Here is a 17,512-nt window from a genome sequence, read left to right on the forward strand (position 1 = left end):
TGTTTTAACTCATTTAATCCTCATAACGGCGCTGTGGATGCCTGAGTTTGTGACGTAGGTATCAATATTATCCTTATTTTGCAAGCAAGGAAATGGGGGTGCAGAGATGTTAACCAGCTTGCCCAAGGTCAGCCCGCTGGTACGAGCAAAGCTGGATTTGGCCCCAGCCAGCCGGTTCCAGAGCCGGTGCCCTTGGCCGTGACTCTGACTACCTGAAGGCCTAACAGAGCAAGGAAACAAAAGGAGGAGAAAGTGATAAGAAATAAACAGCTGAGGTCATAAAATGGAGCTGTTAATTAGGCTAATTAAAATGCATCTAAAAAAGACCTACATGCATTTTACGCTGTTTTTCAGCAGCCTATTAAAAAAGGCAAACTTGACCAATTAATCAATCAAACAAAGGCAAATCCATTACTCAGGACGATATCCCTGATATTAAAACTCGAAATAAATTTCTCCTGTGGAGTTCATGAAAGAGAATAGTATGCTAACTCAATCCTGCATTCACCATCTGAATGTGTATACCCATCCACTGGTAGATCTAGGTGTTCAAACAGAAAGACTGGTTACTGACAAACATTTTGTAAACTTTGCATGACTATTCAAAGTGATGTGCACTCATTTTACATATCCAAACGGACTACAGACGTCTGCTCATTCAACAAATATGTGTCAGGCCTCTACCTTCTGTCACATGCTGTTCTGGGCCCTAATGACTCAATCGTGAACCAGGACCCTCACACACACAAAAAGAGAGAATTAGAAAAAGAATTAGCTACCTCAGAGGTGAAGAATATGACACCTATTTCAAAAATATTTGTTCAACTTGGTTTTCAAATAACAAGAGAGATGTTTTGGGGCCTGGTCACTAAGAAGTATGCCAATAAGATAGTCCAGCTTTGGGAGATGTAATATTTTGATCGTATGGTACAGGTTATTATATTCAATTTACAAAACCATATAGAAACTGTGGAACTTTGTGTGTATTACACACACCAATGTTTTTCACTTCATACTTGAGTATGGACTGTAAGTTTGACCAGTGGATAAAGCTAAAACAATGTTAATAAGTTATTAATGCATGTGTTTGCAATATGTAGTCTAGATTAATCCTCCTTTTCAGAAGAGTCACTCATTCTTTTTTTATTTCCTCCCACCTTGTACTTTGTCGAGCAATCAGCTGTCTATTTTCTAACACTGCACACTAAGACGAGGAACTTCTTCATATATTATGACTCAGTGACTGTCAGATAGCAGATTAATGTGAAGAAAATGAAGTTTTAGTCTTTAAATAGTTACTTTCTCCCCATAGACTTTCTCCCCTATATCTTACAAGTTTGCGTGTTATTTGGGACCACTCTAAGTGAAAATAGCTCTAAAACGCATCTCATTATTTAGGGGAAAAAGGATGCTGGGGTACATTTTCAGGTGCTGGTACCTTGACCTTCTGTCTTTTTGATATTAGCAGCTTTCCTGTTCAACGTGAATTGCAAACAGAATGCCCTGTAGTGAAAGGTAACAAAAGGCATAGTAATTTATCTTCTTCACAATGATAATGCCCTATGGGCTTTTGTCTTTGGAAGGATCAGGGTCTTAGGTATTAAAATGCTCTTAGATAAGCAATACAAATGGAATAAAAAGCAGAGGGGATGAAAGCCTCCAAGGCTGACAACCCGGACTAAAACTGGAGGGACTCAGTGCGTGTCTATTTCTCTGCTAAGATACATACTAGAACCTTGACCGTTTCTTTGCAAAGTTAGCGCGTGTGCTTAATTTAGACTCACTGTTTCAGGATCCAAGCAGCGACCATATATGGGTGGGGTAATGAGACAAATCAGGTGTTGGAATCCTATGATGTCCCATAGACCCCAGCATAGCAAAGAGACCGGAGCTCTGTGAGTGCACTTGCTTATGTACTATATAGTGCTTTTCTTATTTATAAAGCTGGAGCATACATTCTATTACTCTTGTTCTTACATTTTCAGACAGCCATAATTTCTGGTCTTTTGTTTGAAATGAAGGCCTGCCTGGAAAAATTGAGGGTGCTGCCAGACTTACTAAAAGACATTTTTTGTAGCCCACTATATTCTTTACTCCACCAGCCCAGCTACCCCCAACTCTTGGGTGGAGGGGGAGAGACACAAGATTTGAGAAAGAGATGTAAATTATGAAACTGAAAGCACATTAAAGCAATTTATGGACAGAATCTTGTCAAACGTTCTCTTAGCCAGAAAAACACTGACATGTACTAGTGTCTAGTAACGTGCATCTAAGCATACCTCAAAGACTGTGTTCCCAGAGGGAAATTATTTGTGAAATGCAAGTTATATTGGATTCTTCATAGAGAAGGAAACAGAAGTTAAAATTCAGGTTACATATCCAGAAAACTGAAGTAGGCAATCAAAATCAAACTTTTACATCAGATTCATTTGACATGATTTCAAAGTAAACTAAGTTCAGTAAACCTGTTGGCAAAGTATCATCCGTCAAGCGATTAACAGAGACACAATCTGTAATTACGAATTGCCGAAAGCAGGCCACTAATGAGAGAATGACTCACTCACGTTTTGGGGTGAAGGAGGAGGGGTCTCTCAGAAAATGTAATTTGATTTACAAAACTCTAAATAGCTAATGGCAGGTAACTCTTGCCAACTAACCAGCCAACTCTTGCAAGCTCATTAACAGAACTCCATGGTCTCACTGAAGGATAAACCATATGGAGGTGTCACTAAAAGCTGGAGATGAGAGACTGCAATTCATGTTCAGTCCTTCTGCGAGTCGGTCATATGGGCATTGATTTGAGCCTTTGTTTATCTGACATGACCTGTTCTTAAGAAAGAAAAGAAAATAGATTTTTAGGGGTTGTTGGGGTTTTCTTCCTCCAGTCACTTTATACTGCAATGTTCAACTACTTATTAAAGTTCTTTATTCTGTGCTTGTTTCACCAGCTTCCTTTATCTTTGTCACATTTTAGTTCCAGCAAAACAATTGAATAATAGCATTACACAAGTGCCTAATTCACTGTTTGCTTGAGCGCTGATCTTAGAGGGTTGTTAAGTTGCTATTCTCTTATTTCCCCAGTGATTGCAAACCTGTGGCTCTAAGATCATTTTTAACTCTTTGTTCACCTGCGCCTTGAGGGAACAATGTGTGGCAACACACCTTCATAAGGCATCATTTTGTAAGGGGCTCTGTTTACTCAGTGCCCCTAAAGGGCTCTGTATATTTAGTCCCTCTAACCTGGGTACCATTGTAGTGGATACTGCAACTTTCACTTGATGTCCATCTGGTCCAGGAATCTCTGAAAAAAGTATCAGAATAACACATGAACGTAGTTTAAAAAATAGTACAGAAGGCTATTTAACGATAAACAAGTCTCCTAGTCTATTTTTCTATAACCTCACTCCTATTCCCAAGAGACAATTTTAACCATTTATGTGTAGAATCTTACACAGCTCTAAATAGTAAGCGTTAATTACCAGTTCTTGATTTATAAAAATGAGATATTAGCTAGTGCTTCTGGATGTGATGAGTGAAGATTTAACTCACTTATAATGCCTTTTCCCCTCACTCTCTCCAAGTTCTATTTTAAATCTATTTAGTATTTTAAAATTTTAAATTATATAATCAAATATTTCTTTGTTATATACTATATATAAAATAAATATATCTTATTTATGTAATATCAAATATTATTTCATCAATTTTAGACCATAATTATCACCTCTCCAATTTGAAAAATGAGAATATTAGAACATGATTTTACCCCATTTTTCTTTCCTCTTCCATCTCTAACATTTTATCAGCTTTACTCTTAATTTTCTATCACCAAGATCAATGACGTTTGCATTCAGTCGATAACCATAATTAAGATTTACTTACTTTTTCTATAGGTCAATACCAAAAGTTGATAATCAGTGTTGACATCATATGGCTTAGTTAATATTGCTTATGTGTGTGATTTTGTGCCATTTCCTTTCTTACAGGTTTGATGATATGGCTCTACCACTCAAAATAGAATGTTCCTAGAGTCACACATAATAGTCTTTTCTTTGCTTACTCCAACTGTTCAATCTCAAATCTTCTTTTGTTTGCTCCATATTTGTACCGCGAGTCTTTTATTCTGTTTTCTCAGAGTTTCTAATTGAATATGTCTAGTACCATCCAGCTCCATAATCAATCTATCCATTTACTATTCCTTTCGACATCATTGTTCTTGGACTCCATCTGAGATCCTTACGTGTATGGATTAATTTGTTTTCTAGACCTGGTACAGAGGTCAGTTCCATTCCTTCTTGTATTAAGTGTTTTCTGCTTTGTTGTTTTTCTTCTCCAAATGGATACATACAAATGAAGTTTGAAGTTTCCATGGATCTGAAAATGGTTTAATTTTGCTTTAATATTGGTTGCCAGTTTGGTTGGGTAGAAAACCTAAGATTAAGAACAATTTTCTCTAAACTTTGAAAGTTTGAACATCTATTACCAGGTGATGTTGTCATGAGAAGCTTGATACCAGCCTAAAACCATTAATCCTTTGTAGGTAATCTGTAACCCTCTCCACCTCCTACCTTGAGTTTAAATATTTCTATTTATCTTTAGGGTTCCAGACTTTAATAATATTGTGTCTTGGCATGAGGGTTTTTTGTTTATTTTTTATTTAAATCTGTGTGTGTGCACATGTGTGCTTGCCCATGTGAATGCTGACCCTTGTTTTGTCTACACTGAGAAGGATTTTAAACAATGGTTGTAGTCGTCTCATTCTTGTTTTTTCCTCACTTTACTAAACATGACGTTTGTGTTTTCACCATTCATCACAATTTTAATTGTTGAATTTAGTTAGATATGCATTTCCATAATTTTTCTGCAAAACTGTTCTCTTAAAAAATTTTAGGATCAAAATCCAAATGCCTTTTTGTGATATATTAAGGTGATCCTATTACATCTTCTTTGATGTATTGAAAAATATTATTAATGTATTTGCTAGTATTGAATTGCAGTTGTACACTAACACTTTCTGGTAATGAAGTAATTTTTTGAATAGCATTGGGTTTAATTTGATATTAACTTGATATTTCTGCATATTCATGGATGATTTTAGAAGGTAGTTTTCTTTGTACTGGTACTGACTTTGATATAGTGGTATGCTAGTTTCAGTTCATTTAGAAAGATTTGCAAACGTCATGTGTTGCGAAACGTTTTATAGGGAGACAGGTCAATCATCTCATCTTTGAAAAAGAGAAAGGTGAAGAATTCGCCCATAAAATTATCTATGTCCTGTACCTTTGAAAAGGAGACAATACCTTTGATGGCTTCTATGGTTATTGACTTCTTCAGATTTTCTATATTCATAAGTTTTAGTATATCATATTTTTCTTGATGATTTCATCTACATACTATTATAGGATTTTACTTAGTATATGAATCCTCTCTGTGGCTGTGAATATATCATCTCATTTAAATTTTTTGAATTTGTTGTCTCTTTAACCTTTCTTGCTTTGCCTAACTAAAGTTGTTCTATGTTGTTTATAGATCAATTCTTAAATATATTTGGCAAGTCTGTTTATTAGTTTATTTCTGTTTTTATCTTTATTAAACGTCAACTGACTATTCCTATCAACATGTTTTGATATCTAAAATCTTGAAATAAAATTTTAACTTACTCGTATCTTTTTGCCTAACAAAGAAAAGATTTAAGGCTATGAATTTGCATCTGCTTATAGCTTTAGTTGTATTTAATTTGTTCTAATGTGTAGTTTCCTCATTGACCTTATTTTTGAAATATTCACTTTGCAATTTTAATTTATCATTTGATTCAAGGATTACAACAATGTTTGCTGATTTGCAAGTTGATCTTATTTTAATTAACCTTTTGTTATTACTTTGCATTTTTATTTTATTTCTTAAAATTGTGGCCATTTATCATCTGCCTTTTCAATGTATTAAAATTATCTTTATGACGATACATGATTATTTTGATAAATAACTAGAGCTCCATGAAAAAGGTGTATTTTTCTCTGTTATAGCAAATTACGTATATTCAAATATAACTGATGTTCTATAGACTTCGTCTTATTTATCTAAGATACACGTGTGTGCATACTTATATCTTCTGAAGATGTCTTCCCATATATTGATACCTTTTTTAAAACATTTTGTTGATATATAATTTAGAATGCAAATATTAGTGTAGTTATATATTTATGGTAGATTATACCTTTAGAAACTTTAATTGTCCCATTTAATTCTTTTTTCCTTAATTATTAAATTATTATTTTTCCCAATACTAATACAACTTCACTTTCTTTGTATTTTTCTTGATTTTAAATATTCTTGCTCATCAATTAGTTTTAATTTTACTATATCACCTTATTTTAGGTGTAGATTTCATGTCTAGTTAGAGTTTATTTTTTAATCTAACCTAAGAGTCTCAACCATTTTGTGGAGAATGTTACTTTATATTTAAATGGTAGTACATTGCGAGTAATCCATAATGGCAAGTAGTCTGCTTGACAGTGGAGGGCATACAAAGGACCTTCTTGGTGGAGGGAGTTGTAAGAGAAGGTTTCTTGGGGCGGTGACATCTAAGCTAGTACTCAGGAATGAGTAAAAATCTGAGGACACAGGGCAGAGGAAGCTTTGGGTTAAGAAGCAAGAAAATTACGTTCAAAGGTCCAGAGGCCAGAAGACATACTATTTTGGAGAATTAAAATAATCCAGAAAGAAAGGTAGCATTCAAGAGGTAGGGGAGTGGGAATGGGACAGAGGCTGAAGAATTTCGTATTCAGTCCTATTGATATTCAAGGATGTGTGTGTGTGTGTGTGTGCGTGCACATGCAAGTGCTGTGGCTCTGGAAAGACATCTAGATTTCTATACATGAGACAGTTGTAACTATGTACATATTATTCACCCAGAATGTGGAGAGCAAGAAGAGATCAGATCCTAGGTGAGGACACCAAGATTGAAGGGACAGGCAGTAAGTTAAGAATGATCAAAGAAGATTGATTAGGATGACACCAAACCAGAAAAGTGTGGTGTCATGGATACCACCATGATAGCTTTTTCAAAAGAGTGGAGGGATCAGCAGTTTCAACTGTTTCTACATGGAAAGTATCTTATTTGACAGACAGTTGTAAGTTGAGATACTTATCTAGCTTCCTATTTGCCTCAAACTCCACACAAATTACAAAGTATGGCTGCACTTGTCCTGCTTCCTGGCAAAAAATCCTGCTATATCAGACAAAATTCTCCCACACTGCAGGCTTTTCTCTATTTCTCCTCTGTGAGAACCCCTGAGACTATCCTGTGTGGATGTTTGAATATTTTGGTCTGCAGTTGTGAAAGGTATAATTTTTTAGCACTGCTCAGTCTATCAGTGGTCTGTCCTTGTCCTCAGCCCCTACTTTTCTTATTAGGGGGTCACTTCAAGTCTTTGCCTGAGTTGCATCTTAACTGATGCTGTACTGCTTTCTTAGGTGATAGAGCTGAAGGTTGTTAGTCTCTCATCTCTTCCTTAGAGTGGCTTGCTGTATTAGAAGAAATTCATCAGAATTTCTAGGATGTAGTCTACCCATTTTCAATAATGGTACACATTTAAAAAATTCATTACCTAGTTTCTTTCCATGAATATCTGGAGAAGGAATTATTAGAACTGGTGTTGCTATTTTACCTGGAACTTCAACTATTTTATTATATCAAAACCTGACAGGTTCAATTTAGGACTCCAAAAGTCAACAAAATTACCTAATTAACACTGTGGGGAAAAACTGAAATATATTTACTACAAATTAATACAAGCAAAACAGTGTTCTAGAATTAAATTTAAGTTTCTCCTCACTTAGCCAGATTAAATGATAGGAATGGCTCTTAATCTCTTTCAGACCCATTCTTCCCTTTATTATTATACTTTTGGGTCTTTGTCTGTTCCTCTTCTGTGTTTCACATAATTCCTGTACGGGCCTCGATATATCACATTTGGGGAAGCTCTTCTGTTTTTTTGTTTTATTTTCCGAGGCATGTCTGCAGTACTTTTTTCCTTTTTTATTGAGATATAATTTACACATATCATTATTTTAGTTTCAGGTGTACAACATAATGATTCACATTTGCTTTCTATATTAGTTGTAAAAGTATTTTAATCTCTCCAATTGCAGATGCTTGATTCACAATTAAGCTTACAAGGATTTTAAATTATACTTACAAGGATTTTTATTCTTCTCCAGTATATGACCTTGAAAGACACTGGCTAAAAGCTCCTCATCTCTCTGATTTGTGATATGACCATAGCATTTTGCAGAAAACTTACAGATTCTGGGTTAAGAACAACTTTTAAAATCTCCACCAATAAGTCTATGAAACTCCCTCTCTCAGGTTATTAAACATCCTCCCTACTGATGTTAATCCAGTGTTTTATTGCTAACCAGGTAGGTGGAATTACTTTACTTCCAACGGTCTCAATGTCACCTCCTCAGGAAAGCTTTCCTTGGCCACCATATCTGAGTAAGCACCCTCTTATTTTCTTGTTTATCATTCCACAGTGTTTATTTTATTCATAGAACTTCGTATTTTTTGTAATTATTAATTGCTTTATTTTGCCTATCTTTTTTCCCTCACAAGTCTTTAAGTTTTGTGGGTATAAAAATAGTATCTTTTTGGATCTCCACTGCATTCTACATAATGCATTAGTAGAATATCTTGATGTTTAATATATATTTGTTCAGTAAATAAACGCATAAATAAATGCATAGAGTAGAATGGCATACATTGGAGATGAATGTCTAGCTACACATTCCTCTAATTTTCAATAAATCAATTTAAAAATATATTAAGCAACTATATCTGTATATGATATTTAGCCAGATACTATCAAAAGAAAAAATACGTATGGAATAAAACAAGATAAACACATTAAGAGTTAAATGCCTTAGTTGGGAAATAAGTGGGAATCTTATGTTTAGTTTTAGATGAAATTAATTGAGCAATAATTTGATAGGAACCTTTTCAGTTTGAGTATATAGGTGTGTCAGTTCACCCACTAAGATTCTCATACAGTTTAAAATCTGAGGGGGCCGGCCCCATGGCCTAGTGGTTAAGTTCAAGTGCTCCGCTGCAGGCGCCCCAGTGTTTCGTGGCTTCGAATCCTGGGAGCAGACATGGCACTGCTCATCGAGCCACGCTGAGGCGGCGTCCCACATACCACAACTAGAGGGACTCACAACTAAGAATATACAACTGTGTACCGGGGGACTTTGGGGAGAAAAGGGAAAAAATAAAATCTTTAAAAAAAAAATTAAGGAAATCTGAATAAGGAACGGATTTTAAAATCTGATTAAAAATGTACTCCTCATAATTTAATTAGCTTTTTAGATAGGTAATGTCACCAATATACTCATACTCATTAATGAGGAGAGAATTATGAGAAAAACAATGTGGTGCAGTAAAAAGGGCCAAGATTTGAAGCTAGATATTTATTCATCCCTCTATCCATCTATCCATCAACCCTCCACTCATCTTTCTATCCATTCAACAAACTGACCAACTATTTACCAAATATAGTCGTACTGATAATGTATGCTCCTGGATTTGAACAGAGAAAATACTACATGCTAGTGATGTGCACTGGGCAATACTGCTTCATATCCTCAATATTCTCAGCTACGAGGTTATTATTCTGGATTGTAAGGAAGAGATAATATCATTAAAGCATAGTGTCTGACACTCAGAAAGTCTACCAGAATCTGGGAACTATTATTAACTTTAAATAAAGACTCTTATTCTCTGATTACATAGTGGAATCTACATATGAAGCATTTCAAAACTGAAACAACATTGGTTGACTTTAAAAAAAAAATTATCTACAAAACCAGTATTTACAAACCAACAATACCAGAATTTGATGACTAGAGAACTGAAAGTTTATTATTCTGATGAAAATTCACATCAGGAGCCTTAAATATTACTTGTGGGCCATCTGTCTTAGCTGCCATTTTTGATATAAAAGCAAAAATTAAAACAATATTGAATAAGAAATGTACAGGACAAACAACAGGTTTTCTCCATCTCTGGTTGGACTTCCAGGGAGTGGAAGAATTTTCTTTGTCAGAGAGAGTTTTGCCTTTTGCTTCCTCTTTCCAAGCTGTCTGCTTTTCCTATTGCTTAAAATTTGGTTAAAATTTGCTTATCATTTCCAGCATCTTATAAAAGTTATCTGGAAAGGGTAAGTAATCCTGATGAAGGCACTGTAGAAAGTTTCTCAAAAAAATACGAATAGCTCCTTTCAAGCATATCAATAATTAAAATGAATCACATATTTTTGCTATTCAAAATAATATATTTTTTCCCTTTAGAGTAGCCCAATGGTCCTGTTAAAAAATTTTTAATTTCATTCTGAAATATTTCAAACAAAAAGAAAAAGGGCTGAAAGTTACCCAACAGATATCTATATTAACATTTTGCAATGTTTGGGATATTTACTTTAGCACTTTTTTTAAAAAAAAAAAGAAGCTAAAGGGACACATAAAGTTATAGCCCCATCTCTCCCATTCTATCCCCTTCCCTCTCTTCCAAGAGACAAATATTGTCTTAAAACTGATATCACTCCAAAACATGTTTTAAAAATACTTTCTGTATGCATATGTATTTCTAAACCATATATTGTATTGTCTATTTACATTGCATTTTTGAGGTGTACTCGTGTTCCTGTGTGTAGATAAAGTTCATTCATCTAAACTTCTAGATTCTACTATTTCATTGAATGCGTAAATCCAGGACAATAAAACTCCTTCTATTCTATCACTTTACAAACAGGGCTGCAATGAGCACCACTGGGTTTATCTTTCTGTTTGTGTGTGAGAATTTCTCAAGAGCAGACACCTAGTATTGGTTTTGGGTCTAGGGTATGAATAGCATTGACTACGCTGATTTACCACTCCATCAGTATGTATAAGAGATCCATTTTCCCCATATCTTCCCAACGGTTCATGTGATGGGATATTAATTGTCAGTGGTCTCCTACTGTCATCTGATTTATCGCTTTCCCAAATACTACTGAGGCTTAGCAAATTTTCATGTTTTTACCATATTCTATTCTGTCTCTGTAAATTTCCTGATGTCTATTTTTCAATTGGGTTGTTCTTTTTAATTTGTGAGAATTTTCCTTTACGTAGAATATAAGGTTGTTCAGTTACGTGTTAACTTTCAGTTTGTGGCTGGGCTTTTCACTTGTATTATGATGGCCTTTGTCATGTATAAAAGTTCATTTAATTTAATTAATTATTTTATTTCATTTTTTGCTGAGGAAGATTGGCCCTGGGCTAATACCTGTTACCAATCTTAATCTTCTTGCTGAGGAAGATTAGCCTTGAGCTAACATCTGTGTCCATCTTCCTCTATTTTGTATGTGGGGCACCACCACAGCATGGCTTCATGAAAGGTGCGTAGATCTATGCCCAGGATCTGAACCAGCAAACCCTGGGCCACTGAAGCAGAGCACATGAACTTAACCACTACACCACCAGGCTGGCCCCTATTTAATTTTAACATAAAATTGTTTCTTTTATGGTTTTTGATTTGGGCATATTTTAGAAAATCTTTGCCAATCCCAAGATTCAAAATAAAATAGTCTATTTTTTTTTCCTGAAAGTAATGCAGTTTTTGCTTTTACATTTAGATCTTTAATCCATCTGGATTTAATTTTGAGTGAGGTATGATATTTCTTTTTCCAAATGGATAGCCATTTGTTCTGGCGCCATTTATTGACTGATCCATTCTTTGTCACTGATTTGTAATGCCACCTCTGTTTTTACTATCACAGTTTTATAGTCATCTCTCTATATTTCTAGATAGTCTTTTGTTATATTTGCCTCCTGGATTCCTTATACTTTGGTATCTATTAAAATTAGTATCCATCCTCCCCACCTGGAATGCCTCATAAAATTTTCAAACATACCAAAAAGTTGAAAGAATAGTACAGTGAACACTGCATACTCACCAACTAGATTGCACAGTTAAATTGTACTATACTTACCATATCATATATCCATCTATTCATATCTCTATCCGTCCATCAACTTTCTCATTTTTCCATGAATCTCAAAGTAAATTGCACCTCTAAAACTTCAGTATGCACATCAAGTGGTGTTCAATATTTATTTTCGGTTCTTTTTTCAAGATGACATTTACACACATTGAAATGCAAAAATTGTACCATTCTATGAGTTTTGACCAATGTACACACCTACGAACCCAAATCCCTATCAGTATATGAAATATTATCGGCCCAGAATGTTCTCTCCTGTCCCTTTTCAGCCAATCCTCCAAAGACAATCATTCTTCTGATTTTTTTTCACCATGGGTTATTTCAGTATTTTCTAGAATTTCGTGTAAATGGAATCACACAGTATGTATTCTTAGGCATGACTTAATTTACTCAGCATAATGTTTTGAGATTCAACCATGTTTTTAACGTATCTGAAGCCTGTCCCTTTTTCCTGCTGAGTAGTAGTACACTGTATGATTACGCCACTGTTTCTTTATCCATTATCCACTTGATGGACATCTGGGTTGTTTTCAGTTTTTTGCTATCATGAATACAGCTGCAGTAACATTCATGTACAACTCTCTTTGTGGATGTATATTTTCAATTCTTCTGAGTTATACCTAAGAGTGGAATTGTTGGATTAAGAGGGAAGTGTTTAACTTTCTATGAAACTCTCAAACTTTACAAAACATTTGCATAGTTTTACATGCCTATGAAGAAAAAAAAACCGAGTCCTGGTTGCTCCATATCCTCTACAACATTTGATGTTGTCATTCTTTTTAATTTTTGCCATTCCAGTGGGTGTGCATTGCTATCTCATTGTGGTTTAATAAATATTTTCTTGATGGCTGCTAGTTTGGTGTCTGTTTTTATGTACTCATTAGCCATTTGTATATCTTCCTTTGAAAACAATGTGTTCACATCTTTTGCTTATATTTTTATTGCATAGTTTGTCTTTTTATTATCGAATTGTGAGAATTATTTTTATACCCTGTATATAAACCTTTGTTAGGTACTTCTGCAAATATTTCCCCTAATTTGTGAGTTGTCTATTAATTTTCTCAAATGGTGGATTTTAAATTAATAGTTGTTTATTAATTTTCTTAAATGTATTTTGGCAAGAAGAAGGTTTTTTGTTTTGGTTTGGTTTTTTTGCTGAGGAAGATTCGTCCTGAGCTAACATCTGTACCAATCTTCCTCTGTTTTGTATGTGGGTCACCACCACAGTATGACTGCTGACAAGTGGTGTAGGTCCACACTCAGGAACCAAACCCAGGCTGCTGGAGTGGAGCGCACAGAACTTAACCACTAGGCCACAGAGCCAGCCTCAAGCAGAAGTTTTTAATTTCAAGAAGTCTAACGTGTTAAACTAGTTTTCCAGGTTTCTCTAGTTTCTCAAGGCTGCGATAACAAAGTACCACAAACTGGGCAGCTAAAATAACAGGAGTTTATTATTTCACAGTTTGAAGGCTAAAAGTCCAAAGTCAGGGAATGGCCCCATGGCCAAGTGGTTAAGATTCCACATGCTTCACTCTGGCAGCCTGGGATCGTGGGTTCAGATGCAGGGTGTGGACCTACTGAACTCATCAGTCATGCTGTGGAGGCATCCCACATACGAAATAGAGGAAGATTGGCATGGATGTTAGCTCAGGGTGAAGCTTCCTCACCAAAAAAAATTAAGTAAGCAAATAAATAAAAGTCCAAAATCAAGATGTCAGCAGGGTTCATTCATTCTGAGGGCTCTGAAGGAGAATGTTCCATGCCCTTCTCCTAGCTTCTTGTGACTGCCAGCAATCCTTGGCATTCTTTGGCTTGTAAATACATCACTCCAATGTCTGCCTCCTTCTTTGTATGGCCTTCTCTCTGTGTGTGGATTTGAGGCCTGTTCTATTTCAGTATGACCTCATCTTAACTAACTATATCTGCAATGACATTATTTCCAAATAAGGTTACATTCTGAGGTAGTGGGGGTTAGGACTTCAATGTATCTTTTTCAGAAGGGCACAATTCAACCTATAATGTCCTACTTGTCTACTGTTTTTCTTTTATGATCATTGCCATCTGTGTGCTATGTCAGAAAACATTGTTTCCCCCAAGTTAGGAAGATATTTCCCTATGTTTTCTCCTAGAAGCTTTTCTGGTTTAGCTTTTATTTTTCAGAAGCTACCTCAAATTATTTTTATGTGTGGTATAAAATAATTGTTGAGGTTCATTTTTTCCATGTTGATATCTAATTTTTCCAGCACTTTTATTGAAAAGACTTCCCTTTCTTCTTTGCATTGCTTTGGTACCTTGGTGAAAAATCAATTTGTCATAGAAATGTAGGTTTACTTTGAGGCTCTCTGTGCTGTTTAATTGATCTATTTGTCTATTCTGTGCCCATACTGTACTTGAAGGGAGTATGCCTGTGATACACAGGGAGACTGCCATGTGAAGATGGAGGCGATGATTGGAGTGATGCATTTATAAGCCAAAGAATGCCAAGGATTGCCGTCAGTCACAAGAGGCTAGAGAGAGGCATGGAATATTTTCCTTCAGAACCTTCATAAGGAGACAACCATGCTGGCATCTTGATTTTGGATTTTTAGCCTTCAAACTGTGAAATAATAAATTCCTGTTATTTCAGTCACTCAATTTTTGGTCTTACTCCTAGAATTCACATCTTTATGGTGTCTGTCCAAAAAGAAGTGAGTTGGCAGGAACTCTTTTCTTGCCCCACGGACACTCTCTCAGCACCAGTGTCTTTCCTCTACACCTGTTGAGGCAACAAAAACTGTGGTTCAGGCTCTAAGCTGCTGCCTCCTCAATGAGCAAATTCTCTTAGAGGAAAAGAAACCACCAACACTGGGCTCATCTCCCCTAGTCTCTGTCCATTTTCCTACTCCTTTATGGCCTCGAAATTCTTTACTCTCTTATTACCTACCTCTCCAAATACCTTCCAACAGAATTTATTATATTTACTTCAGCTTTCTTAGCTGCCCTAACTGTGAGAGCTGGTTAAAGATATCTGTCTATGAACGGCAGAAGCAGGAGTCCCCTAATATTGCTCCTTGGTCCATTTATTGGGTCATTCTAGCCAGAGATATGTCTACTTTGATGTCCTTTAAGTACACGGATTTTAGTTTTGTTGAACCTGTATGTTTTGGGTTTTTATATAATAAACATATTTCAGATTCTTCCATCTTCTTACATTGGATTACTTTTTAGTAGATAATCTTAACTTTTACTGAATTCTTGAATCGAGAAGTCTGAGGTTAATATTTATACCCTTATCTCAACAACAATATAAACTTACATTTAAACCGCAACCCCTTCTTTCCTTTTCTGCAAGTTTTTATTGTCCTATATTTTAGTTCTACTTTATTTCATGCCCCCTAAATTGAGCATTGTTATTATTATTATTTAATAAAGTTAATACTCACTTAAATTTCCCTGCACGATAATTTTTTTACTCTTGCTTTTTACATTCTGATTCCTCCTTCTAGATCCACTTTCACTCTTGAATTATTGTTTAAAAGTTCATACAGCAACAGTCACTTAGTAGCAAACTATTTGCTTGCTGTCATTGCTGTTCTCATAGCAATTTAAAGATTTGGAGTTTTTTGCAATTATCTTTTACCCTGTAGCTATTTCTTTTTATTGGCAAGTCTATTTTTTGTGTGGTGGTCTTTACTTTGTAAGCAATCTGCCTTCTACATCTGATTGCTTTTAAGGCTTGTCTTTTATCTTTGACATCTTAGATATCTCTATTTTCGAATTTAGAAAAGACAAACATGTTGTTAATTTATCCTACTGGAGACTTTCTGTCCTTCCTGAGGATTCCTGTCTTTTATCACATCTGAAGAATTCTCAGTCATTATCTCTTGGTTATTTCTCTCTCTTCTTTCTATCTGTCCTTCTACATCTTTATATATCTATATGTTAAATCTTTTTCTTCCATGATCCATGTCTCTTAACTTCTCTTTCACACTTTCTATAACCTCATCTATCTCTGTTGCATTTGGGTAATTTCTTCAGAAACATTTTCCAGTTCACTTAGTAACTCTTCAGCCATGTCAAATATTTTCTATAATATCTTTTTACAATTTGCATTTTAATTGCTATATTTTTTATTTCTCAAAGTACTCTTCTTTCTTTTTCAAATGATCCTGTTCTTTTTTCAGAGTGTCTTGTTCTTTTATAAAGGTTTCTATTCCTTTTTCAAATCTTTCATAATTGCAAAAATCTTATTTTGTGATCTTCATCAGATTGCTCGAGCATATGAAGTTCTTGGTCTCTGATCCCATGGAGTGTATGTATGTGCTTGACCTTGCTCCTTACTCAGGGTGGACTGTTTTCCAGTCTGTTTCTCACTTTTTATGTGAGACTTCCTCATAGGCTGAGTTGTGAGTGTTGATCTGGAATCTTGCATTTGTGTTTCCTTCTGATAGACTCCCCAAGGTACCACTGAACTTTTTCTTTTTCAAATGATTCTTTAAAGTTTTGGGTTTTGGGGATCATATCAGGTCTCATTTGAAGGCAAATCTCTCCAGAAAAATTTTGAGTAGTTGTCGGCTAAATCCTTTGCATTTGTTGTTTAATTCTCACATAATCTCAACAAGCCTGTTCGTAGATACTATTATTTTTATTTCCATACTGGATATGGGGAAATTAAGGATCAGAATATTAATTAAAATATTTGAAGCTGCACATCTACTAAATGGATATGTGGAACTCAAACCAAGGTTACATTCATTTCAAACCTATATTCCTAATCACTGCACTATGCTTTGCTAGTCAAACAGTCCAGCACCTTAAATAACCCATCATCAGTCATCCTTGCATATCCACTAGATTATAAATAAACAGTTGAGGAATACGCTGAGGGAGGCCATAGTATGGAGTAAAATTTTTCACACATTGATTTAGCCAGAAGCTGAAAAGGGGTGATTATTCCCAAACAACTATTAAGTTTGATATTTGTTTTTCCACTAAAGCCATTTCATTATATATAATAAGTATTTTGTATATATGTAAAATTTTTTAAGGTCTTTGTGTTACAAAATGAAAATGGATCTGCAGGCTCTGGATGAACCTACTCAATGTTAGTAGTGATGGACTGTTCTAGGCTTATTTCATGCCATTCTTAATCACCTCTTGTTCCAGCATGCTATCCCAGTGCTATCACACATCTTCTACTGCAAGGAGCAGCTAGCCTATGTCTCATTCTAAACATCACTGCCTTCATTCTCATTTCAATTCTTAGCTGAAAATATGTTTCTTCATTTGATTATACTGTTTAAATTTTATTTCTCTCTTCTGTTTTTCCATTATCTAATAATTGCCTTGAATTATTTACAGTTAGAAATAAGCACTTAGAAATAAGGTGATTTAAATAATTTTTATGAAAGATTCAATATAAAATAAAATTGTCCTATTTTCAATGACACTAAGTAAAGTATAACCATTTGCTTCTGGACTCCATCCAAGTTTTCTTG

Source organism: Equus przewalskii, chromosome 1 (assembly GCF_037783145.1).
Source record: "Equus przewalskii isolate Varuska chromosome 1, EquPr2, whole genome shotgun sequence".
Lineage (NCBI taxonomy): Eukaryota > Metazoa > Chordata > Mammalia > Perissodactyla > Equidae > Equus > Equus przewalskii.